General features: G+C 36.4%; 1 long non-coding RNA gene across 1 annotated transcript in view; it reads left to right on the forward strand.

The window, feature by feature from the left end:
- Positions 1-1,095: 1,095 nt before the first annotated feature.
- LOC309630721 overlaps positions 1,096-26,422 on the forward strand; it is a 312,390-nt gene continuing 287,063 nt past the window's right edge. Inside the window, exon 1 of the long non-coding RNA XR_014245906.1 lies at positions 1,096-6,472. This is a non-coding gene — a long non-coding RNA (uncharacterized lncRNA). The remainder of the gene's footprint in view (positions 6,473-26,422) is intronic.

Below are 26,422 nucleotides of genomic sequence, written 5' to 3' on the forward strand. Positions count from 1 at the left end.
TTGATGACATTCTTTTGTGTATATAGGACTAGGATCTGGGAGCTGACACCCTTGGCTGCTCGTCCTTTCACATGAGTAATAAACTGACTGAATCATTATATCTTTACTGGACAAATCAGTCAAGACTTGCTTTGCTGAGTGTGCTTGACATGTTTCAAGTTCCCAATCCCTTTAGACAACTTATCTTTCCGTTGATAAGAGTAACAATTACTTCATAGGATTGTTGTGAGGCTTAAATGCTGAAAAGTTGAAAAGAATATCCATACTCAATTTATGTTGGCTATTAATATTATAATATTTATATTTCATCCAGGGTCACATAGTGAACAAGTGACATTATAGGAATTTAGTTCCAGATTTCTTGAAAGGCAAAGCCTATTCTTTTAACTACTATCCCCAGCAAATTGCAATCTTTACTATTGCATACATGTATCTATCTGTCCCATTCCAAACTATCAAAGCTTTTCTAGTTACAAAACTCATTTAAATAGGTTTGGTATTTTTAGTTTAAAGAATACTTGGGATAATTATTTGTTATCTATCGCTATATAACAAATCATTCCCAAATTTAGTGGATTTAAAAACCAATAAACATATTATTGTCATAGTTTCTGTGGGTCAGGTTTTCAGGACTAGCTTATCTGGGCACTTTCTTTCTTCTTTCTTTCTTCCTTCCTTCCTTTTTTTAAATTTATTTATTTATTTATTTATTTTTGGCTGTGTTGGGTCTTCGTTTCTGTGCGAGGGCTTTCTCTAGTTATGGTGAGTGGGGGCCACTCTTCATCGCGGAGTGCAGGCCTCTCACTGTCACAGCCTCTCTTGTTGTGGAGCACACGCTCCAGATGCGCAGGCTCAGTAGTTGTGCCTCACGGGCCTAGTTGCTCCGCGGCATGTGGGATCGTCCCAGACCAGGGCTCGAACCCGTGTCCCCTGCATTGGCAGGCAGATTTTCAACCACTGCACCACCAGGGAAGCCTTTCTTTCTTCCTTCCTTTCTTTCTTTCTTTCTTTCTTCTTTCTTTCCTTTCTTTCTTTCTGTCTTTCTTTTCTTTCTTCCTTTCTTCCTTTCTTTCTTTCTTTCTTACTTTCTTTCTTTCTCTCATATTTCATTGTGTCCTCCAAAATGTTATTTCATGAAAGCTTCTCTATTAGTTTGAATAAAACTAGGGTCTGCAAACTATAGCCCAAGGGCCAAATCCTGCCCAATATCCATTTTTTATTGACCATGAATATAGCCATGGTATGTATTGTCTATGGATGCTTTCTCATTACAAGGTAGAATACATGTCCTCTTGGCATATGAAGCTAAAATATTTACTATCTGGTCCTTTGCAGGGAAAAAAAAAAGTTTGAATAAATGAATCTAACTCAAGGCAGAAAGGAACCTTAGTGGTCATCTGATAATTCACCCTCTTATACCATCATACTGTAAGATTTGAGGTTGCTTAAGCCTTGTTCTGTGGTTCTTAGTCAGTTATTTGTCCATGAGGGCCACTACACTAAATTTATGCTACTTATTATTCATATAGGCAGTCTAACCAATTGAGATGAGTCAGTGATAACTTACTTCAGCTTTTATATTATCTCAAGAGGATATTCCATTCAATATACATAAAGCATGAATATTCCTTGTTAATCATGCACTGATTAGTTTTCATCTAGTATCATCCATCCCCTATGGTATGCCAAGATCAGTGCCAGTAACTAGGGATATAATCAGTAAGTCTCAGTTTCTGGGATCTTCACGGTCTGCAGGAAAAAAGATATATTTACAGAGCTAATTATTACAAAGCATAGTGTGTGCTCTACCATTTGAGCTACATTAAAGAGCTATGTAAACAAAGTGATTAATACTGCATGGAATTTGAGGTTACGGAGAACTATTAGGTAGGGTCTTATGGATAAAGTCTAAGGCTGTGAAACTGGAACCATAGAAAGAATTTCACTAAAAATTTGAGCAAATTTGCATGAGTGTGAAGTCCTCGAGACAGAGATGTCTGTATGGGTTGACAACAAGAAGTTCATAAGCCCATAACATTTTATAACGAAGTGTGCATGACACATCAATTTTTTTTAAAAGTTAGGGTTTATAATTTCATCAGATTTTCCAAAAATCTGTGATGAAAACTTAAGAGTAATGGTTACATGGTGGTAGAAATGGATAGAAACACCCACCCACCATCATATAATAGAAAAGAGAGATTAAAAATGCATATTCTAAAGAGATATTACTGTATTTGTCACATTATCATCGCTAACATACGAGGCATTTTGATAACCTTTAAATTTGATGTTAAAAATGTAGGGTGCATTGATAATAGTCAAAGTGTGTTATTCTTATTGCTACTATATGTTTAATGGAGTGTATTTGATAGTTTAATTTTTTAGAACAGATTTGGATTAGAAAGGCTGAGGCCTAAACTCTAGGGTCAACTTGCCTAAATTCTAATCTTAGATCTGCCCTTTACTACCTGTTTGGTAGGTAGCTTCTGAAATGGCCCCCACGATCCAGCCTCTTAGCATTCACACCCTTATAACTCACTTGGGTGTGAGTTGGACCTAGTGACTTCCTTCTAACAAATGAATACAGCAAAAATGATGGCATGTCACTCTTGAAATTTGGTTACGAAGACTGAGATTTTCATCTTGCTGATATATGTTCTCTCTCTGGCTCTTCTTGCTTGCTATGATGAAGCAAATTGTCATGTGGTAAGCTCACCTTTAGAGGGGCCCAAGTGTTAAGGACCAGAGTATGTCCTCTGGCCAACAGTCAGCAATAAACCAAGGCTCGCAGTCCAACATCCCATGAGGAAATGAATCCCACCAATAATCGAGTGAGCTTAGAAGTGGGTCCTTCCCCAATTAACTTGTTATGACTGCACCGCCAGCTGATATCTTGATTGCAGCCTGTGGGAGACCCTGACACAGAAGACCAAGCTAAGCCACGCTCCTATTTTTGACCTACAGAAACAAGGAAAATAAATGTTGCTGTTTTGAGCCACTATATTTGGCAGCTAATTTGTTGTGCAGCAATAGATAACTAATATAGATTTTGTTACACTATAGGACTGGGGTAATGTCATAACAAATACCTAAATATTTGGCACTGGCTTAGCAACCAGGAAGTGGACAAAGATTGGAAAGACAGGCAGTGGACAGAAGTTGAAAAGATTTTGAGTAGCATATTAGAGAAAGCCCAAATTGTCTTTAACAGAATATTAGTAAAATTATAGACATTAAGGATATTGTCAGTGCGAGCTTAAAAGGAAGTGAGAAACATGTTATGCAAAACTGGAGGAAGAAAGATCCATGTTATATGGTGTCAGAAAATTTATTGACACCGTCATCTGCACTTATGTGGAAATCAGAACTATGACTAATAAACGTTGATTTAAGCAAGGAGATTTCCAAGTAAAATGTTGAAGGAGTTACTTGTTTTCTTCTTGCTGCTTATTATAAACTGGAAGAGGAGAGAAATAAATTAAGGAACAGACTGTGTGGTAGACAGAATTCTAAGATGACTCTCTAAGGCCCAAACCATTGTAACATCTTCTCCCCTTGAGTGTGACTAGGATTTGTGAATGTGATAGATGTCACCACTATGATTAAGTTATGCAGCAAAGATGGCAGGAGTGTGCAGATGTAATCAAGGTCCCTAATCAGATGACTTTGTGTTAATCAAGAGGGAGATTATCCTCAGTGGGCTTAAGCTAATCAGGTAAAATCTTTCAAACAGGGTAAAGCATCCACAAGATCTTCTTGCTGGCTTTAAGGAGAAGCAACCAGTCACGTGGTGAACTGCCTCTGAATAGGAGTGGGTCAAGGATCTAAATGCCTCAGCCCTACAACCATAAAGAACTGAGTTCTTCCAACAACCTGTATAAGCTATGGCTTTTTGTTCCCCTCTCCATTTTGTTCCCCTCGTCCCCCTTCTCTACATCTCCAGAGGATGTGCCTTGGTTGTGTTCTGTCATCTTGCTCAGTTGAGTAAGGGGTCCCCCAATTCTTGGGTATGAGTCTGCACAGGTTACTGCTGTCAGGTTTATTGTCTCTCTGCACATAGTCTGCTTTGGTCTAGTATCACTTTGCTGTTCCTGGGTGCACCCAAGACAAGGTGAATTTTCAAAACCACCTAAGTTTCTTTCCTCTGCTCAAATAAACCACAGGCTTTCCTCTCTGTGGTCTTAGGGCTGCCTTCTGGGTAATTTTAGGAAACAGCTGTTTCTGTTCTGGGATCTGCAGGCATCTCTTAATGCAGTAACTGCTCAAGCTATTGTCCTGGCCCACACTTTGCCCTCACAATTATGGAATGGAACAGAACAGATAATATTTTGTATGATCTCCAGAGAAGACTAATAGAAAGTAAAACATAAAATAAAACACTTAAAATATTACTCCACTACTCATGAAATGAACCAAAATTTAGGATTAAAGAATGGGAAGTTTGTAATATATTAGAGCTATCAGAGAGCAACGAAATCATTTAAACATAGAACCAACTCTAAGTAATTATTAAAATATGTATACAATTCACAATTCTTTAAAAAAAGATATATATTTCCAAGTAAATAATAATAAATAATATGTCAAAACCCAAGCTTATAACCAATAAACATTGAGTTGGAAAAGCCTACTCAGTCAAGTGATATTTGTTAGCATCTTCTAAGATCTATGCACATTTCTAGGGGTTGGAACTAGTGTGATTATAAGACTTTAATCCTTATTCTAAGGAGCTTGCCTTCTAGTGGGGAAAGACATCAAAATTCTTTTAATAAATACAGTGGATTAGATACCAATATGTGCTGCAGGATTATATGATAAAGAACGAGTGGGAGCTACTCTAGCTAGTTTGATCAGGGATGGTTTTTTTGAGGTAGAGATTTAGATTCATTCATGATGCTTAATACAGTTAATATTTATGGAATATCCAACAGTACAATACAGTTAATATTTATGGAACATCCAATATGATCCAAACAAAATTCTAGATAGACAAAAGAAGAAACCTTTTTAGGAAAATAACGACCAAATTTCAGGACACTAATATCAAATGATACTCTGTCAGGGGAGCCACGCTTCTGGAAGTCAGTGGGTCCATAAGAGCCTTACTCTAGTGACCACAGGATCACCCTTGAAAGTCTGTCAGTCCCTAAACACTCCTGCTTATAAATGTTCGCCAATGCTTGAATCCCTAAGCTAACCAAAACCTTGTATAGGAGAGGCTCTGACTCTGTTCTGGAAGACTGCACCTGTGTGAAAATGGTTATAGAGCACCACTTCAGTATTTTAACTCTGATCAACAACAGATCACTTTCATGCACTTCACATCTGACCCTGATGCTGCAGTCACTGCCATGTGAGGCTACAGTGAGAAGACTGCAGTCTGTGACTGCTGCCTGTGCTGTCAGTGTCCCAACAGACACTGAATCTGCCAGCACCTTAACTTGGACTTCCTAGTCTTCAGAACAGGTATTGGTGCTCTGGTCGGGTGTCAGTCCTGAGCCTCTAAGGTGGGAGAGCTGAGATCAGGACATTGCTCCACCAGAGACGTCCCAGCCCCACGTAATATCAAACAGCAAAAGCTCTCGCAGAGATCTCCATCTCAGTGCTAAGACATACCTCCACTCAACAACCAGCAAGCTACAGTGCTGGACACCCTATAGCAAACAACTAGCAAGACAGGAACACAACCCCACCCATTAGAGGAGAGGCTGCCTAAAATAATAATAAGTTCACAGATGCCCCAAAACATACCACTGGATGCGGTCCTGCTCACCAGAAAGACAAGATCCAGCCTCTTCCACCAGAACACAGGCATCAGTCCCCTCCACCGGGAAGCCTACACAACCCACTGAACCAACCTTACCCACTGGTGGCAGACACCCGAAACAATGGGAATTACAAACCTGCAGCTTGCTGAAAGGAGGCCCCAAACATAGTAATTTAAGCAAAATGAGATGACAGAGAAATACGCAGCAGATGAAGGAGAAAGGCATAAACCCACCAGACCAAACAAATGAGCAGGAAATAGGCAGTCTACCTGAGAGAGAATTCAGAGTAATGATAGTAAAGATGATCCAAAATCTTGGAAATAGAATGGAGAAATTACAAGAAGCGTATAACAAGGACATAGAAGAACTAAACAGCAAACAAACAATGATGAACAACACAATAAATGAAAGTAAAAATTCTCTAGAAGGAATCAATAGCAGAAAAACTGAGGCAGAAGAACGGATAAGTGACCTGGAAGATAAAATAGTGGAAATAACTACCACACAGCAGATTAAAGAAAAAAGAATGAAAAGAATTGAGGACAGTCTCAGAGACCAACATCTGGGACAATATTAAAGGCACCAACTTTCGAATTATAGGGGTCCCAGAAGAAGAAGAGAATAAGAAAGGGACTAGGAAAATATTTGAAGAGACTATAGTCGAAAACTTCCCTAATATGGGAAAAGAAATAGTCATTCAAGTCCAGGAAGCGCAGAGAGTCCCATATAGGATAAATACAAGGAGAAACACGCCAAGACACAGATTAATCAAACTATCAAAAATTAAATACAAAGAAAATATATCAAAAGCAGCAAGGGAAAAGCAACAAATAACATACAAGGGAATCCCCATAAGGTTAACAGCTGATCTTTCAGCAGAAACTCTGCAAGCCAGAAAGAAGTGGCAGGACAATTTAAAGTGATGAAAGGGAAAAACCTACAACGAAAATTACTCTGCACAGCAAGGATCTCATTCAGATTCCATGGAGAAATTAAAACCTTTACAGAAAAGCAGAAGCTAAGAGAATTCAGCACCACCAAACCAGCTTTACAACAAATGCTAAAGGAACTTTTCTAGGCAGGAAACACAAGAGAAGGAAAAGACCTATAATAACAAACCCAAAACAATTAAGAAAATGGTAATAGGAACATACATATCGATAACTACCTTAAATGTAAATGGATTAAATGCTCCACCCTAAAGACATAGACTGGATGAATGGATACAAAAACAGGACCCGTACCTATGCTGTTACAAGAGATCCACTTCAGACGTAGGGACACATACAGACTGAAAGTGAGAGGATGGAAAAAGATATTCCATGCAATGGAAATCAAAAGAAAGCTGGAGTAGCAATTCTCCTATCAGACAAAATAGACTTTAAAATAGAGTATTACAAGAGACAAAGAAGGACACTACATATTGATCAAGGGATCAATCCAAGAAGAAGATATAACAATTGTAAATATTTATGGACCCAACATAGGAGCACCTCAATACATAAGGCAAATGCTAACAGCCATAAAAGGGGAAATCGACAGTAACACAATCATAGTAGGGGACATTAACACCCCACTTTCACCAATGGACAGATCATCCAAAATGAAAATAAATATGGAAACACAAGCTTTAAATGGCATATTAAACAAGATGGACTTAATGGATATTTATAGGACATTCCATCCAAAAACAACAGAATACACTTTCTTCTCAAGTGCTCATGGAAAGTTCTCCATGATAGATCATATCTTGGGTCACAGATCAAGCCTTGGTAAATTTAGAAAACTGAAATTGTATCAAGTATCTTTTCCAACCACAGTGTTATGAGACTAGATATCAATTACAGGAAAAAATCTGTAAAAAATCCAAACACGTGGAGGCTAAACAATACATTACTTAATAACTAAGAGATCACTGAAGAAATCAAAGTGGAAATCAAAAAATACCTAGAAAAAAATGACAATGAAATCATGACGACCCAAAACCTATGGGATGCAGCAAAAGCAGTTCTAAGAAGGAATTTTATAGCAATACAATCCTACTTCAAGAAACAAGAAAAATCTCAAATAAAAAACCTAACCTTACACCTAAAGCAACTAGAGAAAGAAGAACAAAAAAACCCCCAATTTAGCAGAAGGAAAGAAATCAAAATAATCAGATCAGACATAAATGAAAAAGAAATTAAGGAAGCGACTGCAAAGATCAATGAAACTACAAGCTGCTTCTTTGAAAAGATAAACAAAATTGATAAACCATTAACCAGACTCATCAAGAATAGAAGGGAAAAGACAAATCAATAGAATTAGAAATGAAAAAGGAGAAGTAACAACTGACACTGCAGAAATACAAAGGATCATGAGAGATTACTACAAGCAATATATGCCAATAAAATGGACAACCTGGAAGAAATGGGTACATTCTTAGAAAAGCACAACCTTCTGAGACTGAACCAGGAAGAAATAGAAAATATAAACAGACCAATCACAAGCACTGAAATTGAGACTGGGATTAAAAATCTTCCAACAAACAAAATCCCAGGACCAGATGGCTTCACAGGTGAATTCTATCAAACATTTAGAGAATAGCTATCACCCATCCTTCTCAAACTCTTCCAAAATATAGCAGAGGGAGGAGCACTCCCAAACTCATTCTACAAGGCCACCATCACCCTGATACCAAAACCAGACAAAGATGTCACAAAGAAAGAAAATTACAGGCCAATATCATTGATGAACATAGATGCAAAAATCCTCAACAAAATCCTAGCAAACAGAATCCAACAGCGCATTAAAAGGATCCTACAACCTGATCAAGTGGGGTTTATCCCAGGAATGCAAGGATTCTTCAATATACACAAATGAAACAATGTGATACACCGTATTAACAAATTGAAGGAGAAAAACCATATGATCATCTCAAGAGATGCAGAAAAATCTTTCAACAAAATTCAACACCCATTTATGATAAAAACTCTCCAAAAAGTAGACATAGAAGGAACTTACCTCAACATAATAAAGGCCTTATATGACAAACCCACAGACAACAGTGTTCTCAGTGGTGAAAAACTGAAACCATTTCCTCTAAGATCAGGAACAGGACAAGGTTGTCCACTCTCACCACTATTATTCAACATAGTTTTGGAAGTTTTAGCCACAGCAATCAGAGAAGAAAAAGAAATAAAAGAAAACAAAATCGGAAAAGAAAGTAAAACTGTCACCATTTGCAGATATGATAGTATACATAGAGAATCTTGAAGATACTACCAGAAAACTACTAGAGCTAATCAATGAATTTGGTAAAGCAGCAGGATACAAAATTAGTGCACAAAAATCTCTCACATTCCTATACACTAATGATGAAAAATCTGAAAGAAAATTTAAGGAAACACTGCCATTTACCATTGTAACAAAAAGAATAAAATACCTAGGAATAAACTTACCTAAGGAGACAAAAGACCTGTATGCAGAAAACTATAAGATACTGATGAAAGAAATTAAAGGTGATACAAACAGATGGAGAGATATACCATGTTCTTGGATTGGAAGAATCAACATTGTGAAAATGACTAAACTACCCAAAGCAATGTACAGGTTCAGTGCAATCCCTATCAAACTACCAATGGCATTTTTCACGGAACTAGAACGAAAAATTGCACAGTTTGTATGGAAACACAGAAGACCCCGAATAGCCAAAGGGACCTTAAGAAAGAAAAACAGAGCTGGAGGAATCAGGCTCCCTGACTTCAGACTATGCTACAAAGCTACAGTAATCAACACAGTATGGTACTAGCAGAAAAACTGTCATATAGATCAATGGAACAGGATAGAAAGCCCAGAGATAAGCCCACGCACATATGGTCACCTTATTTTTGATAAAGGAGGCAAGAATGTACAATGGAGAAAAGACAACCTCTTTAATAAATGGTGCTGAGAAAACTGGACAGCTACATGTAAAAGAATGAAATTAGAACACTCCCTAACACCATACACAAAAATAAACTCAAAATGAATTAAAGACCGAAATGTAAGGCCAGACACTATAAAACTCTTAGAGGAAAACACAGGCAGAACATGCTATGACATAAATCACAGCAAGATCCTTTTTGACCCACCTCCTAGAGAGATGGAAATAAAAACAAAAATAAACAAATGGGACCTAATGAAACTTAAAAGCTTTTGCACAGCAAAGGAAACCATAAACAAGATGAAAAGACAACCCTCAGAATAGAAGAAAATATTTGCAAATGAACCAACTGACAAAGGATTAATCTCCAAAATTTATAAGCAGCTCATGCAGCTCAATATCAAAAAAACAAATAACCCAATCCAAAAATGGACAGAAGACCAAAATAGACATTTCTCCAAAGAAGATATACAGATAGTCAACAAACACATGAAGGAATGCTCAACATCACTAATCATTAGAGAAATGCAAATCAAAACTACAATGAGGTATCACCTCACACCAGTCAGAATGGCCATCATCAAAAAATCTACAAACAATAAATGCTGGAGTGGGTGTAGAGAAAAGGGCACCCTGTTGCACTGCTGTGGGAATGTAAATTGATACAGCTACTATGGAGAACTGTATGGAGGTTCCTTAAAAAACTTTAAATAGAACTACCATACGACCCAGCAATCCCACTACTGGGTATATACCCTGAGAAAACCATAATTCAAGAAGAGTCATGTACCACAATGCTCATTGCAGCTCTATTTACAACAGGCAGGACATGGAAGCAACCTAAGTGTCCATCAACTGATGAATGGATAAAGAAGATGTGGCACATATATACAATGCAATATTACTCAGCTATAAATAGAAACAAAATTGAGATATTTGTAGTGAGGTGGATCAACCTTGAGTCTGTCATACAGAGTGAAGTAAGTCAGAAAGAGAAAAACAAATACTGTATGCTAACACATATATATAGAATCTCAAAAAAAAAAAAATGGTTTTGAAGAACCTAGTGTCAGGACAGGAATAAAGACACAGACGTAGAGAATGGACTTGAGGACATGGGGAGGGGGAAGGGTAAGCTGGGACGAAGTGAGTGAGTGGCATGGACATATATACACTACCAAATGTAAAATAGATAGCTAGTGCGAACCAGACGCATAGCACAGGGAAATCACCTCGGTGCTTTGTGTCCACCAGAGGGGTGGGATAGGGAGGGTGGGAGGGATATGCAAGAGGGAGGAGATATGGGGATATATACATATATATATATAGCTGATTCACTTTATTATACACAGAAACTAACACACCGTTGTAAAGCAATTATACTCCAATAAAGATGCTAAAAAAAAAAAGATTCACATTAAGGATAGAACAATAACCATATTATTATTATTATTATATTCCAACCCCTTTATTTTTAGAGTATCAGCACCACTCCCAAAAAATTAACTTCACAGCAGTTTCTTGGTTCCACGATTTTGGGGGGAGAAAAACAAAGCTCCCTGGGTGATACCTATTATCCCTGTATTCAACTTCCCCTTCTCCTTCTCTTCCTCCTCCTCTTCCTCCTTCTTCTTCATTCTATTCTCTTGGATAGATGGGCTGAAGAATTATGTACCCCTAAAATATTGCATTCTAACCCTCAGTACTTGTGAGTGTGATCTTATTTGGAAATAAGGTGTTTGCAGATGATCAAGTTGAGATGAGGTCCTTAGGGTGGGCCCTAATCTAATATGATTGAGTCCTTATAAAAAGAGGAAATTTACACACAGAGACGGATGCCTAGGGAGGGAAGACCATGTGAAGACACAAGGAGAATGGCACCTACCAGCCAAGGAACATCTGAGGATACCAGAAACTAGGAACACTTTGAAACCATCAGGATACCAGTTTTCTCCTATGGACACCCAGGGGGGAAAGTGGCGGGAGGAGGGGTTGGTGGGACGCACTGGGAGATTGGGATTGACACATACACACCAATAAGCATAAAATAGACAACCAATAAGAACCTGCTGTATAAAAAAACAAACAAAACAAAACTCAAAAATTCAAAAATGATGTCAGTTTTCTGTTTTGTATGTTTACTTTGTGGTTCCCTATGTACCCCAGCATCCATTCACATCCTTTACCTCCTGTTTCCCTACTTTTTTATGAGTCAGATTTTGGTTTTCTGAAAGTCTGAATGTTACCTTCATTAGAATAAGCATATTATTAAATGCTTTTAACTGCAAAATATATATATATATCAAATGATTGATACATGCCATTCATTACAGATTTGTCCAAACCTATAGAATGTGCAACGCCAAGAGTGACCCCTAGTGTAAATTATAGACTTTGGGTGACTATAATGGGTCATATTAGGTTCATCAATTGTAGCAAATTTACCATTCTGGTGGGGACGTTAATAATGGATGAGGTTATCCATTTATGGGAGCAGTGGATATACAAGAAATCTCTATACCTTCTCCACAATTTTGTTGTAAAACTAAAACTGTTCTAAAAAATAATTCTTAATAAAAACAATGCACCCTAGTATGGGAAGCAGACGATGTAAACAATACAAGAGAGCTGAAAAGGAAGAGAGGTTTAGGAGTTGGCATTTTATAGAGGGTGGTTTTATATTGAGGGTATTATTTTGTATACTTGATATCTGAATAATGAAGAGGTAGTACAAGCAAATTTCTAAGGAGATTTCTAGGAAGAAAGACAGACAAGTACAAAGGCCTGAATACGTGGAATAAGCCTCATGTTTAATGAGTAGAAAGAACTCTCTTGTATCTCCAGCTTAGTGAACAAGGGGAAGAATAGAGGTACGTTGAGGTCAGAAAAGTAGGCAGAGCCAAACCATTTTTCATCCAAGAGCTGTAAGCGTGTGTGTGTGTGTGTGTGTGTGTGTGTGTGTGTGAGAGAGAGAGAGAGAGAGAGAGAGAGAGGATGGTGGCAGGGGCTTCTTTATTGATGTAATAAACTATGAGGAGGAAGAGAAATGTCAATGGCACATTGTGCCTGAGGTCAAAAATATCAAACATCCTATAATGTGTGAGACAGATCCTTTACATAAAAGGATTACTGCAAAATACTAATATTGCTCCTATTGAGAAACACAGAGCCTTGTGTGCTATAATGAGAAGTTGTGAATTTTTTTTTCTGTTTGAAATAGAAAGTAATGAAAAAAGATTTATCCTGGGAGGGAAATGATCTTGGAAAGGGTAAGTTCATCAGGGCTGCTATATGGAGGTTGCAGTACAGGACAAGTAGCTGTTACACAGTTCAGGTGGGTGATAGTGATGGCTTGTATTGGGCATACAGCAGTGAGGATGTGGGAAAGTGTTTAGTTTAGGGCTGTGTGTGTGTGTGTGTGTGTGTGTGTGTGTGTGTGTGCATGCTTGTGTGTGTGTATAAAAGTAGTCAAAGATCAACACCCTCTTGCCTCCTATTTTAGGCTTCTTTAAATTCCTCTACTCAACTCTCTTCAGTTGACCAATGAGTAAAATGAATGCAAGAAAATGACAAAAAAATTTTAAGGAGCCATCATAAAGTGGCCTATATTACTTCCACATATATTCCTTTGGCTAGAACTCAGTTATATGACCAGTACAACTTGTAAAGTAGGCTGGGAAATGAGGAGGAACCACAGACATGTGAGAGAACAATTTATTCTGCCAAAATGAGACCAGAATCCACTTCTAAGTATAATAACTCAAGATATTTTTACATATGTACAAAAGTATATTCACTGCAGCATTGTTACAATAGTGAAAATTTGGAAACAACTGAAATATGCTTGAGCAGGTGAATGAATGATTAAAATATGACATATTTACAAAATGGAATATTGTGTAGAGTTAAAATGAATAAATTAGACACCTATGGACATATATAATATGGACATCTTGAAAATAAAATGCAGAGTGCATAAAGCTAGATGTACTATGATACATTTTCAATAACACCATTTGTAAAAATTTTAAAAGCAGGGAAATAAATATTTTACTATGTAATAACTATTTTTAAAATTTTTGGAATTACAAATACCGAATCAATAATATTAGTGGCATCTAGTGAAGAAGGAGTGGATGCTGGAAAGGAACCAAAGTGCACTTCAACTGTATCTGTAATGCTTTACTTCTTTAATTGTTTTGAAGAAAATATGCAAAATAAATAAAGTGAATTTAATGTTATTTAGTTAATTAAAACACCATCAAAATATACAGATAACTAATGTGTCCCTATACAATATTTCAATCATTTGTTTGATGACTGTCACATTTAATTAGATTGTTGATTTGGCAACATGTACTAAATGGAATTATCATAAATTTTTAAAATTATTTCTATAAAGATTACATTCTCAAACACCAATTACTGATGTTTTGGCATTGTATATTGTCATGTTTAATCTAATAAATGCCAAGTTACCTTCTCAATACAATTTATTACCAAAAACAAATTTTTTTAAAAATCTGACAGACTTACTGCTTTTTCTAAAAGTTAATTATAGAATTGATCATATATATTGAATATTTCTGTTAAGTGATTTTTTTTTTATGTAAAGGTTGACTATTTATCTAAGGATAAAAAGAGTTGTTTCAGAAAATCCACATTTCTAATCAAGTATTTCTATTCTTCTAATTAAAATCTTATCCTACATTGTTTTAAAGTTCCCTAACAAGGAAAAAAAATAATATGTAAATTTTATAATTCATCAGAAATAAACTTTCCTTTAGTGTGTGATCACCATTCTGAGCAGTTAAACTAATGCAAACAGTAAGTCGAAAATTTCAGTTTGTAGATTATGTTATCTTGAGTCTGCTGTTGAGAACATTTATACCTCACCTTTCACTTCATTTCCTAGACACTGCAACTGTTTTGGACTACATTTTTGTCCCCACCCCCCAAAATCCATATGTTAGAAATGCTAAGTCCCCAGTGGGATGGTATTAGGAGGTAAGGCCTTTGGGTGTTAATTAGGTTTAGATGAGGTCATGAGAGTAGAGCTCCAACTATGAGATTAGTGTCCTTATGAGAGAAAAAGACCAGAGCATCTTCTCTTGGCCATGTGGGAAACAGCGAGAAGGAACTGTCCACAATCCAGGAAGCAGGCGCTCATCAGAACTGCACCAGGCTGGCACTGTAATCTGGGACTTCCAGCCTCCAAAACTGTGAGAAGTGTGTGTTGTTTAATCCAGTGAAACTATGGTATTTTGTTACAGTAGCCTAGAGCCAACTAAGACAGGGACCAAGAATAAATGATTGGGAAAGTCACTTTTTTTGCAAACAAGCAAAATTAATATATCATGAAACATTGCTGAAGAAAATTGAATTCAGTGCCTTGGCAGACTCCCAAATAACAGTTCGATTTTAAGCAACAACTCAGTGAACCACTTAACCTACAAGAAAGGAAAGAGACTCAAGTAAATTTTTATAATAAACATAATTATAGTATCCTGTTGTTACAACTCAAAAAAAAAAGTAAAAAGTTAATCACAAAATGCTACCGTTACTGTATTCAGTCTGATAATTCAACAATGGTAATAGCATAAGAATTGATGAATAAAAGTAAACAGACTTCTTATTCTTATGTTAACGGAATTTTCAAATTATTGCATTTTTTTTGGTCCAGGTGCATAAAGATGTAGAAACATTACTTTGTTTGAGTAACCACGTAATATGTACAACAAATTTTCTTCCTAGAATGAGCACTTGAGTCAAGGGTAAATGAGATGATCACATGGGACAAGAAATGAGATGAAGCTTAGGAAGAGCTAAGACTCAAAAATTAGGTGATTTCAGCAAAAGAGTGAGAATCATAAATAGAATTAGTTTCTAAGATAGCAAGGGGGTGAGATTCAGGGGTAACATGAAACTCATGAAGGTAAGGTTCAGATAAGGTTTGAAATTAGGGACTTAGGGAAAACACAGGGAAGCAACAGGCTCTACAGAGAGGCAGGAGTAGATGCAGAAACAGGTTAATTTCTAATAATTGGTAAGGATACATGTGGTGAACATTCCTTTAGAATAAGACACAATATATTTTGGGCTGCACTAAGATATCCCTAATACCAAACAGCCATGGCACAACTGCTATGTCATGCACCCTGTTCCTTGATTTTGCATCTATACGTGGAGGCAAAGTCTACAAATAAATCTGACAGAGTCAGAATAAAACAACACTGACTTCTGGATCTGCTAAAATGGAATAAGCACAGTCAACCCCATCTGTTTCACTGATTACAAATAAAAATTCTGGAAACATTGCATAAGACAGATCTGAGAACTCTGAAAAGTAAATAAAAACAAGCAGATTAGGGAGAGAATTCAAAATTCGAAGTATGCCGATATGACAATGACTTTCCTATTTGTTTGTTTTTTCCCCTTCCCATTATCTCCTGATCTAGACTAGAAGAACCCAAATTCCAGAACGGCATATGTGGGAAGGACAGAAAGTTCTCCAAAAAATAACTCTTGTTTCTGGTCAGAGAATAAGGAGTGGTCCCCCCTGTGGAAGAAGAGTGCAGAAAGTCCTTATTTAACTTTTTTCTATTTTTGCCCTGCTGAATCTGTCCTGAGGCAAGACCCAGGCATGAAACTGCACTTGTTTGGAGGAATTGGTGTCCGCACAGGCTCCTAAAACTCTTAAAACTATGTTCCAGGCTGAGTTTGAAGGCCTAACAACCAGGAGATCCAATAGTGTAGTTCCAGTCCAAAACTCGAGACACAGGAAGAGCCCATGTTTCAGTTCAAGTCCAAAGGCAGGAAAAGCAATGTCTCAGTTTGAAAGCCTTTGGACAAGAAGAATTCTTCATTGGGGAAGTCAGCCTTTTTGTTCTATTCAGGCCTTCAACTGATTGGATGAGGCCCACTCACATTATGGAAGGCAATCTCATTTTTTCAGTCTACCAATGTAAATGTAAATCTCATCCAAAACACCCTCACAGAAACACCAAGAATGTTTGATGAGTACCTGGGGCCCCATGGCCCAGTCAAGCTGAGACATAAAATTAACCATCACAGGTGTAAAGCACTGTCCAGGTCCCAGGGAAGCCCTGAAGGTACACACATGAATCAGGTGAGGACAGCATGGCAAAGGGCCTTGTAAACTAAAATGGCACAGATGAGCATTGAGACTCGTAGCCTGAACCTAACCAGATTGAGTGCATGCCAAAGAAGGAAACAACATGATCCCGGGGATTACAAAGGTACCAGGGTTTCATTACATGATTTTCAAAATGTCCAGGATATAATAAAACATTACCTGACATGTAAAGAACCAAGAAAATATTTCACGGAATAACTCTCACAGGAAATGGCAATCAATAGAAGGACATCATACTCAAAATGGCCCTGATGTTAGAAATATCCAACAAAGACTTTAAAGCAGCTATTGTACTCAGGGGCCATGAAGCATGGGTAAGCACTCATGATACAAATGGAAAAATATTAGCTCTCAGGAAAGAAATAGAAACTATAGAAAAGAACAAAATGAAATTTTATAACTGATAAAGATACAATGCTGGAAATTTTAAAATTCACTGAGGGGATTCTATAGCAGAAAAATGATGATAGAGGAAGGAGTCAGTGAACTTAGAGATCAATAAAAATCAATGAATATGAAAGAAAAAAATGTTTGAAAAATAATGGAAAGAGCCTCAGAGACTTGTGGGACAATATTAAAGCATGCATGTTGCCATTAGAATCTGAGAAGGAGAAGAAAAAGAGATTGGTAAGGAAACAAGTTTTGATGAAATAATGTCTGAAAACATCCACATTTGCTGAAAGACATAATTCGACAGATACAAGAAGCTCAACAAACCTGAAATACGTTAAACTCAAAGAAATCACCTCTGTTATATCATAACTGAACTACTGAAAATCAAATATAAAGAAAAATCTTAAATCATACCAAAAAATGACACATTACATAGAGAGGAATAAGGATTCAAAGACTACAAAGGTTACATACTGTATGATTTCATTTATATGGCATTCTGGAAAAGTAAAACCTAAGCATGAAGAACAGATCAATGGTTTCCAGGGGTAAGATCTGATGACAAAGGAATAGCGTTAGATAATTTGAAAGTTCTGTTTTATATCTTGATTATGTTGGTGGCTATTTGACTCTATTTTTGTTAAAATTCATAAACCTCTACACCAAAAAATGTGAATTTAACAAGTGTGTAAATTTTAAAAATAAATAAATCATTAAAATACTAGCCTTTCATAATAGTCAACAGCTTTTACCCACTAACATTCTATCAATACCATATATCATTCCTCACACTTGATTATATGCCTCTATGGCTCTAACTCCTTTTGGTGGGAAAAGCTGAGTAGAAGACTTTGATGTACACTAGTATCTCTCTCTACATATCTGAGAGTGGAGCTATTAAAAGCAAAGCTTGTGAGGCTCTCCTGTAAAGCCAAGGTCAGAGGAGTAATAAAACGTAGGACTCTTCAGCATAATAGCACAGTTATTTCTAAGGTAAGGGCATCACTTTGTTAATTAATATGAAAAATATTACTTCCTAAACAGGAGTTTATGTCATTTTACCTTCCTGTAATACAATGGTACTTCACAGAAGAATGTAGGAGATAGTCAGAACTCCATGGCAATGGCTTAATCCAGAGCTGCTATTCAGCCAGAATGCAATGATATCAAATTTCTTACCAAAATACTGTAAAACTCCTGTAACAGTTGGCAAATAACATCTACTCATAACTCTGCAAGTGCCTCATTTTCACCCTAGTCACCCCACCATTTCTCCAGAACCTCCCCACAATCCAGTAACTAAAGAGGTAACATGTGACACAGTAAGGAACCTCTAAGGACGGCTCCAGCAGCCAGGCTGGGTCTGCTCTCACTGGTCAGTGCCTAAGCCAAGCCAGTGGTTAATTACTTTGATAATGACTCCTGTCCTAGCCTCTCACAGATGCATCTTAAACTTCCTAAAACATGATAGGCCCTTATATATTAGCAATCTTTCTTCCCTACTGGACATGATGGAGAATAATGTTAACAAATGAAGTAGGCTGAAGTAACAATATGATGTAGTCTTGAAAGAAACACCAACCCCTCTGTAACATTTGGGTTATGGTAGTGTCCTCAAAGGTGAGGAAGGTGCCCAGCAAATTCTCTGGTTACTATTCTGTCAAAATCAAGATTCTGTTGGGGATGACTGCCTTATTTTTTTTCTTCAATCCATACACCTATCAAGTACGTGAGAAATGCTTACTGAGTGAATGAATTGAAAAATATTGAAAAGAAATATTTCTACTTCTAAAAATAAAAAATATTAAAAACAAACATTTTAAATGACAGAAACACACTGGTCATTAAAAATATGCAATATGTAATGCAGAGAAATAAGTATTTTGCAGTGTTAATAATAAAAGTTGCAGTATATATTATTTTCAGTCTCTATCCTAAATCTGCTGTAGCGGTAATAAAAGCAGTTGTATAGGATAATTTTACAACTATATTTTTATGTTTACATGTGATATTTATATACAGAAAAATCTGTTTGCTACTTAGGATGTTTTTCAACAGCTCTGTTGAGGTATAATTGATACACAAAGAACTGCACACATGTAATCTGTACTATTTAATGAGTCTGGACAGATGCAAACACCCATGAGACTATCACCACAATCAAGGTAATAGATATAACTAATCCTTCCCAGAGTTTCCTTATGTATCTTTGGTTTTTTTGTGTTTTGTGTGTGTTGTAAGAATACTTAACATGAGATTTACCCTCTTAACAAATTTTTAAATTATTGTATTGTTAACTACAGGCACTACGTTGCAGAGCAGATATCCAGAACTTATTTGTTTAGCATAACTGAAACTCGTTACCCGTTAGGATTTAAATGAATACTCAACTTATTTATGTTACAAATTCAAAAATCTAATTTTCCTTGAGCCTCAAGTATACTATATAAATAGTATTCTATTCATAAATCTAGTAAATTTTAACAATTAAACAGTGTCCTTGATTAATATTTACCAAATCAAACCAAATACCCGTAATTAATTGTTTCTACTTATAAATTTATAAAAATTCCTCAAACCTAACTACAAGCAAAATTGCTCACTCTTTAAAAAAATCACATTGTTTCATAAATTAAATCAACTGTAAGATTAAAATTCTTCTATCGTTCCAATATAATTTACAAATTTAGTACAATTCTTACACACCTTTCAACTAAATGTCAAAAATTTAAAATTTGTCAGCATTTACATTGGAACTATAAAGCTAATCTGTTAAATATTTTATAAGACCACATTATCTTACCTATTTTAAATGCCAAATATATGCAAATTGTTCCTAAACTTAGTATAGAATTATTAATGCTGTGATTTAAAAAATTTTAATCACTACAGTTACTTCTAGTACTTCCCTTGGTTTGACATTCACTCAACCACTAAGCGAACATTGATATCATTTCAAATGAATTGATATCACCATCCTAACAATTTACGGTTATCATCTTAAATTCACTGACTGTATGTACTTAAGAGCCGTATATTTTCATCAAGGAAGTGGGGTAAAATACAGAGTTTTTATCCAGAGAGTCTTATGGCCACACTGATCCTTGTTTCCATAGTTGCTCCAAAAAAAAAAAAAAAAAAAGGATTTAATGTAGGTCCATCAAAGGGAGTTACAACAGCTCACCTTCTTGTTTAATTTTAATTTTCATCATAATCTAATTCTTTTATCTGACTTTTGTAAACAGAAGTCTGTGACCTCCCATTCAAAGTATTGAAAACTTCCTTCATTCTTTCTCTAAGCACATACCAAAATGTGGTGCTGGCGTAAAGACAGACATACACATCAAGAAATAGAATTGAGTGTCCAGAAATAAACCCATAAATCTATGGTGAAGTGATTTTCAACAAGGGTGACAAAACCACTCAATGGGTAGAGTAGTGTTTTCAATAAATAGTGTGAGGAAAAATGGATAATCATATTCAAAAGAATGAAATTGGGAGTTTGAAATTGACATGTACACACTGCTGTATTTAAAACGGATAACCAACAAGGACCTACTGTATAGCACAGGGAACTCTGCTCAATATTATGTAACAACCTAAATGGGAAAATAATTTGAAAAAGAATAGATACATGTATATGTATAACTGAATCACTTTGCTGTGCACCTGAAACTAACACAACATTGTTAATTAATTTTACTCCAATATAAAATAAAAACTTAAAAAAAATAAAGAAATTGGACCCCTACCTCATATAACATTCAAAAATTAGCTCAAAATAAATCAACAACCTAAATAAAAATATAGCATGAACACTGTGGCCTTGGATTAGGCAATAGTTTCTTAAAATAACACCAAAAGCACAAGCAATCAAAGGAAAAAATATAGATAAAGTTGACTTCATCAAACTTTAAATCTTTTATGCTTCAAAAGATACTATCAAGAAAGTGAAAAGACAGCCAACACAATGGGTGACATTTGTAACATCTGCAAATCATATATGTCATAAAGCACTTGAATCTAGAATAAATAAAGAATACTTACAACTCAAAAATAAAAAGACAAAAATCCAGTTAAAAAGCGGCATTCAAATGCCTATGAACAGGCATTTCTTCAAAGAAAATATACAAATGGCTAATACATACAGAAAAAGATGCTTACCATCATTAGTCATTAGGAAAATACAAACTACAATGAGATACCACCTCATACCCACTTTAATCAAAATGACATTCAATAAGTGTTGGTGAGGATGTGGAGAAATCATAACTTTTGTGCATTGCTGGGAGGAATATAAAATTGTACAGCTACTGTAGAAAAGAGTTTGACAGTTCCTCAAAAAGCTAAACATTAGGGTTACCAAATGACCCAGCAATTCTACTCCTAAGTATTGATACATATCCAAGAGACTGGAAACATATATCCACACAAAAACTTGTACACATATGTTCATAGCAGAATTTCTCTTAAGAGCAAAAAAGTGGAAACAACACAAATGTCCATGTACAGATGAATAGAGAAACAAAATGTGGTATATCCATAAAATAGAATAGTATTTGGCAATAGAAAGAAATGAAGTATTGGTACATGTTACAGCATGGACGAACCTTGAAAACTTTATGCCAGTGAAAGAAACCAGACACAAAAGGCCATATATTATATGATTCCGTTTATATGAAATATACAAAATAAAGAAACCCATGGAAACAGAAAATAAATTCATGATTGCCAGGGACTTGGGGAAAAGGGAATGGGGTGTGACTGCTAATGGGCACAGAGAATATTTCTGGGGTGATAAAATGTTCTGGAATTAGAGAGTGGTGATGGTTGCACAACTTTGTGAATATACTAAAAACCACTGAATTGTACATTACAAGTGCGTGAATTTTGCAGTATATGAACTATATCTCCATGAAGGAAAAATAAACAAACAAACAAACTAGACTGGAGAAGTTTGAAGACAAGAGGATAAGAGGAACCAACACTGCTTGAACAGATTAAGATGACCCAATATCAGAGCTATCCACACAGCAGATGACTCTATGTAACAGCTCTACTCTTTGGAAGCCCTGAGCTTTAGCATCATGGAAATGGAAACCCCTGATCAATGGTAAGCATCCCTTTGGAACTGTCTGTTCTAGGGAAACTGGGGCCCAAAGCAACTCTAGGTTCAGCACACTACAATTAGCAACAAATTTTGGCCATTTTGAAGCAAACCGCTAAGACCTTAAAAATATCTGGGCAGGAGAGATCTCTAACTAAATCCAGGCATGTTGTCATCAAGCCAGACAAGAACTATAGCTCTTCATAACTTATGCAGTAAATGTTAAAACAATTGCATTTTTTTTTTTCCTGTGCACTGGTGACCTACTAACTATAATTGCAGACTTTACTTATTTCTTGATATTTCAATGGCCAAAATTATAGTAATTCGTTTGGTTAAGTTGTCAGAGATGTACATTTATGTCTATCTTCACTCAAATGTATTCATACAACAAAGTATTTCCACCAGCCAAAACCTTAAATAATTATTTTTAGTCTATCTTCATGTAAATCTAGTTTATAGGCTTTTAATCAACCAGAATGTTTTACCTTTATCCTAAATCTGGAATCTTAAATTCAAACACCTACAAGGAATAGGCATGTAATAGTAAGTTAAAAAAAAAAAAATGAAGCAGGCAGATGTTGAAGGTCGGAAGAGATGAGAACTGTAATAAAAGAGAGAGCCCATGCCCATCTAAAGGAAACTACTTTACTCAGGTGCAGCTAAGTAAAAACAAAAAAGTTGCTTAGTATAGACAGATTTCCATTTTTTTGAAGGGGTGGAAAGAGTGGGGAATTGTACAGTTTTATACAGGAAATATGTTCAATTTTTTAAACATTGGATACAGATTTTGAGCTAAGAACAGTACATATCATATCACATTTTTATTTCAAAAAAAATAGATTTTATTTAAGGCCTTTATCCATTGTCAGAAAAAAAAATGACACTTTGTCTCTAGTACTCCAGATTCTAGATTTCCATATTTCCATATTAGACTTCAGAGACCTTTGATGACACTGTATATTTTTCAAATCTATGCCATCTAATTCTCTGGATGATTGTTCAATTGTTTACCAGATCCGTATCTGGTTTTGTATATTCTGTGTAATTAAATTTAACTAAACCAGGTACTGTCAATTGGTTGTTATAATACTTTAAAGCTAATTCTTTTAATCAAAATGGCAAGTCTAGTATATTTTTAGAGACACAGTTGTTACTATCTCTCTGAATTTCCAACTGGTTAGTATTACTTTCCACCTGAAGTCCATGAAGCATCTCAAAATCAAAATGTGTAAAGAATAATAAATGTTTTGATCATTATATTCCCTATTTCTGTCTCACTCGATACCATCCTCATAGCTCTGTCACCCTTGCCTTTCTTACTATGCAATCAGTTAAGACATTAATTTTCACTCTGAAATACCTCTCATGTCTGTATCCACTTCTGCATTATGAATACCATAGCAATCAGAACCTTTTTACCTTACATGTGAACAATGAATAACTTCCACATACTTCTTTCCAGCTCCCCACCCAACTATCTACTTTAGGAAGAGAAGTAATCCTGTACCATCTCACTGATTGGTTTACTCTCCTGCTCTAAAAGTTTGAGGACTTTCATTGCTCATAAAACAAAGACTAAACTCTATAGGGAGGGAAAAAACTTGTATTTTGTGGGTATGCATAATAAAATAACCTCTGGAGTCTGATAGACCTGGGTTCAAATTCTGGGTTCACATTTATTAGAATACCCCCATCAAATTACACTACATAATATCAAACTCCTTAACTATAACTGGACTCAACGCTTATCTCAGAAGAGGTGGTATAAGACTCAAATGAGGTAGCATTTGTGAAGTAGTAACACATCTCAGGTTCTTGGAACCGTACTGCCAGTAATCAACTAGATCTAGAATCTTATCTCCTTCCCTGGCTTCGGAGGGCTCCTGGTTCACCTGCACAGAGGTCAAATCATGAGCAAATGTCCTGATGATAAACCAGCAGGATTGTGGATAAGGTGGAATTCATCAGTATAACAATGTGCATGTCACACCCACCTTGCCTGCTAAACCTCAAAGCCACAAAGCAGTGACCTCATGCCTGAGAACCTGCAATTCTTGCTCAGATGAAGATATCTCTTTTGTGTAACCTGTTCACCTGGGAAGCAAACGTTTAGAAAGTAGAAGTAACTTCATAAGGGCAATAACAAAAACAACAAAAACAATAAATATGTCAGTAAAAGATGGAGTCCTGGAATGCTAGCAAAGATTGTTGAATTTAGCCTCTTCCCAGTTTCTCAGTCTTTTATCTCTACTACACATTAAACTTACTACTTCACAACTTCTTCCTTAGTTTGCCCAACATATGGAATGAAATCTAAAATAGCAGTTTATTTTCTGCAGTTTCTATGTTGGAAATTTTCAGTAGGTGTTGGAATCTGCATTTGCATTTGCTGCACCAACAATTTGGATTACTTTTCCACATTTCTTTGCTGGCAAACAATGCCATGTGGTAATAATAATTTAAAATACCCCTAGTTGTTAATGTCCCTTGTATTGTTTGGGTGCAAGTGGAAGTTATCTTCTGTTCTCCTCATCTGAGAAATATGCTGAATATCCTGCCTGACTTTGGAAGAATATGTCCATGGCAGAAGATGGGCTTGCATCTCTCCCAGCTTTCTCATGAAAAATAGCCAAGTTTTTACAGGTGTAGTTTGTGACCATGTCAATGATTGTCAGGTCCTGTTACCTGCCTTACACTGTTTCCCAGAAACATACTCTGAGACAAGTACCCTGTACAGATGGATTAGGGGTTATTCTTGGATGACACCTATAAGGAAGTGAGGAAGGCAGGACTGGGCAAAGGGCAAACTGACCTGCACTGCTGTCATAGTTGAAGCTTTAGCCAATTCTATGCAGAGCTCTGGAGCTGGGAAAGACCTTTGGTATTGCCCCAAATTAAGAAAATGTGGCTAGATCTTTGTATCATTGCATCAGCCAGTCATCGGCAGCAAGTCACCCCAGAGAGAGGCTATAACCCTGATTGAGAAAGTTTCTTATGCTGCAGGCAACTCCCAGTGAGGGATGGAGCTATAATCAGCAGTTAATATTCCCAAAGGTTGACGGGGGAAAGAAATGGGTGTGTCATCCCTGAAGAAGAAATCTGGTAATCACTACAGATCCCCAGAGAAATTAAACCCTATGTCATGAACTCATTAGCTCTTGTCTACTCAGCTAACCAGTCACATGAGACTTGACTCACATGGTAGAGGAAATGAGGCTGACCAGCTTATTTCAATGCTCAGAGCACCCCTTAGTCTAGCTGAATTATGTAACTCAGGGATAGGAGAAAAACATGAAGAAAATGAAAGTGAAACTCAGATTCTTTATGGACATAAGCTAGTAGAGAGTAACATCTATTTTGCTTTAGATACTGTAAAGAGAAGTTGGTTAGATAAAACAAACAATCAATATAAATTAATCCAGAGTGCCTAGGTCTCACTTCAATACCGTGGAGGGAACTTCAATATTCAGCTCTCCAGTATTGCAGCATCAGTGCTAATTTAAAGCAGGTAAATACCAAGGTTATTCTTGGTGCCGTATCATTATTTCAGATATTGGTCACCAGTTTCACTTGCCTTCTTGGTTTTTGCTCCAACCCCTCTTGCCTTTCTTGTCTTTGTCTCTTCCCAATTTCATACACCCTGTCTACAAGTGGTCCTGGGATCTCCTTATCATCTCACTCCTGCAACTCCCCCAGCTCTCTCATCTCACTTCGACCCCACCCTCCCTTATCTCCACTCTGCAAAAGGTTGATCTTGGACCTGTCAGGAGGACCCTGTGTTATACAAGGAGAGGCATGAGATTAAGGGCAGAGCCATTCTTCCCGGGTTGGCAAGGCAAACACAATTTTTTGCAACATAGAGAACTTGGCTAAGAGAGAAGGAACTAACTAAATGATCAATTTTCATGACTCATCTTTCTTGAGTTTTCAGGAGCATTTGGCACCATTGATCACTCCTTTTGCTTCAACCATTTTGCTTAGGAAGAACTTTCCAAAAATAGGGTTCCTGAAATGTCCAATTAAATACACAAAATTGTGGGAAGTTCTTTGTTTGAAACCATCCATTCTCTTGGGTTTCCTTCTACATT

Source organism: Balaenoptera borealis, assembly GCF_965194805.1.
Source record: "Balaenoptera borealis genome assembly, chromosome: 6".
NCBI lineage: Eukaryota > Metazoa > Chordata > Mammalia > Artiodactyla > Balaenopteridae > Balaenoptera > Balaenoptera borealis.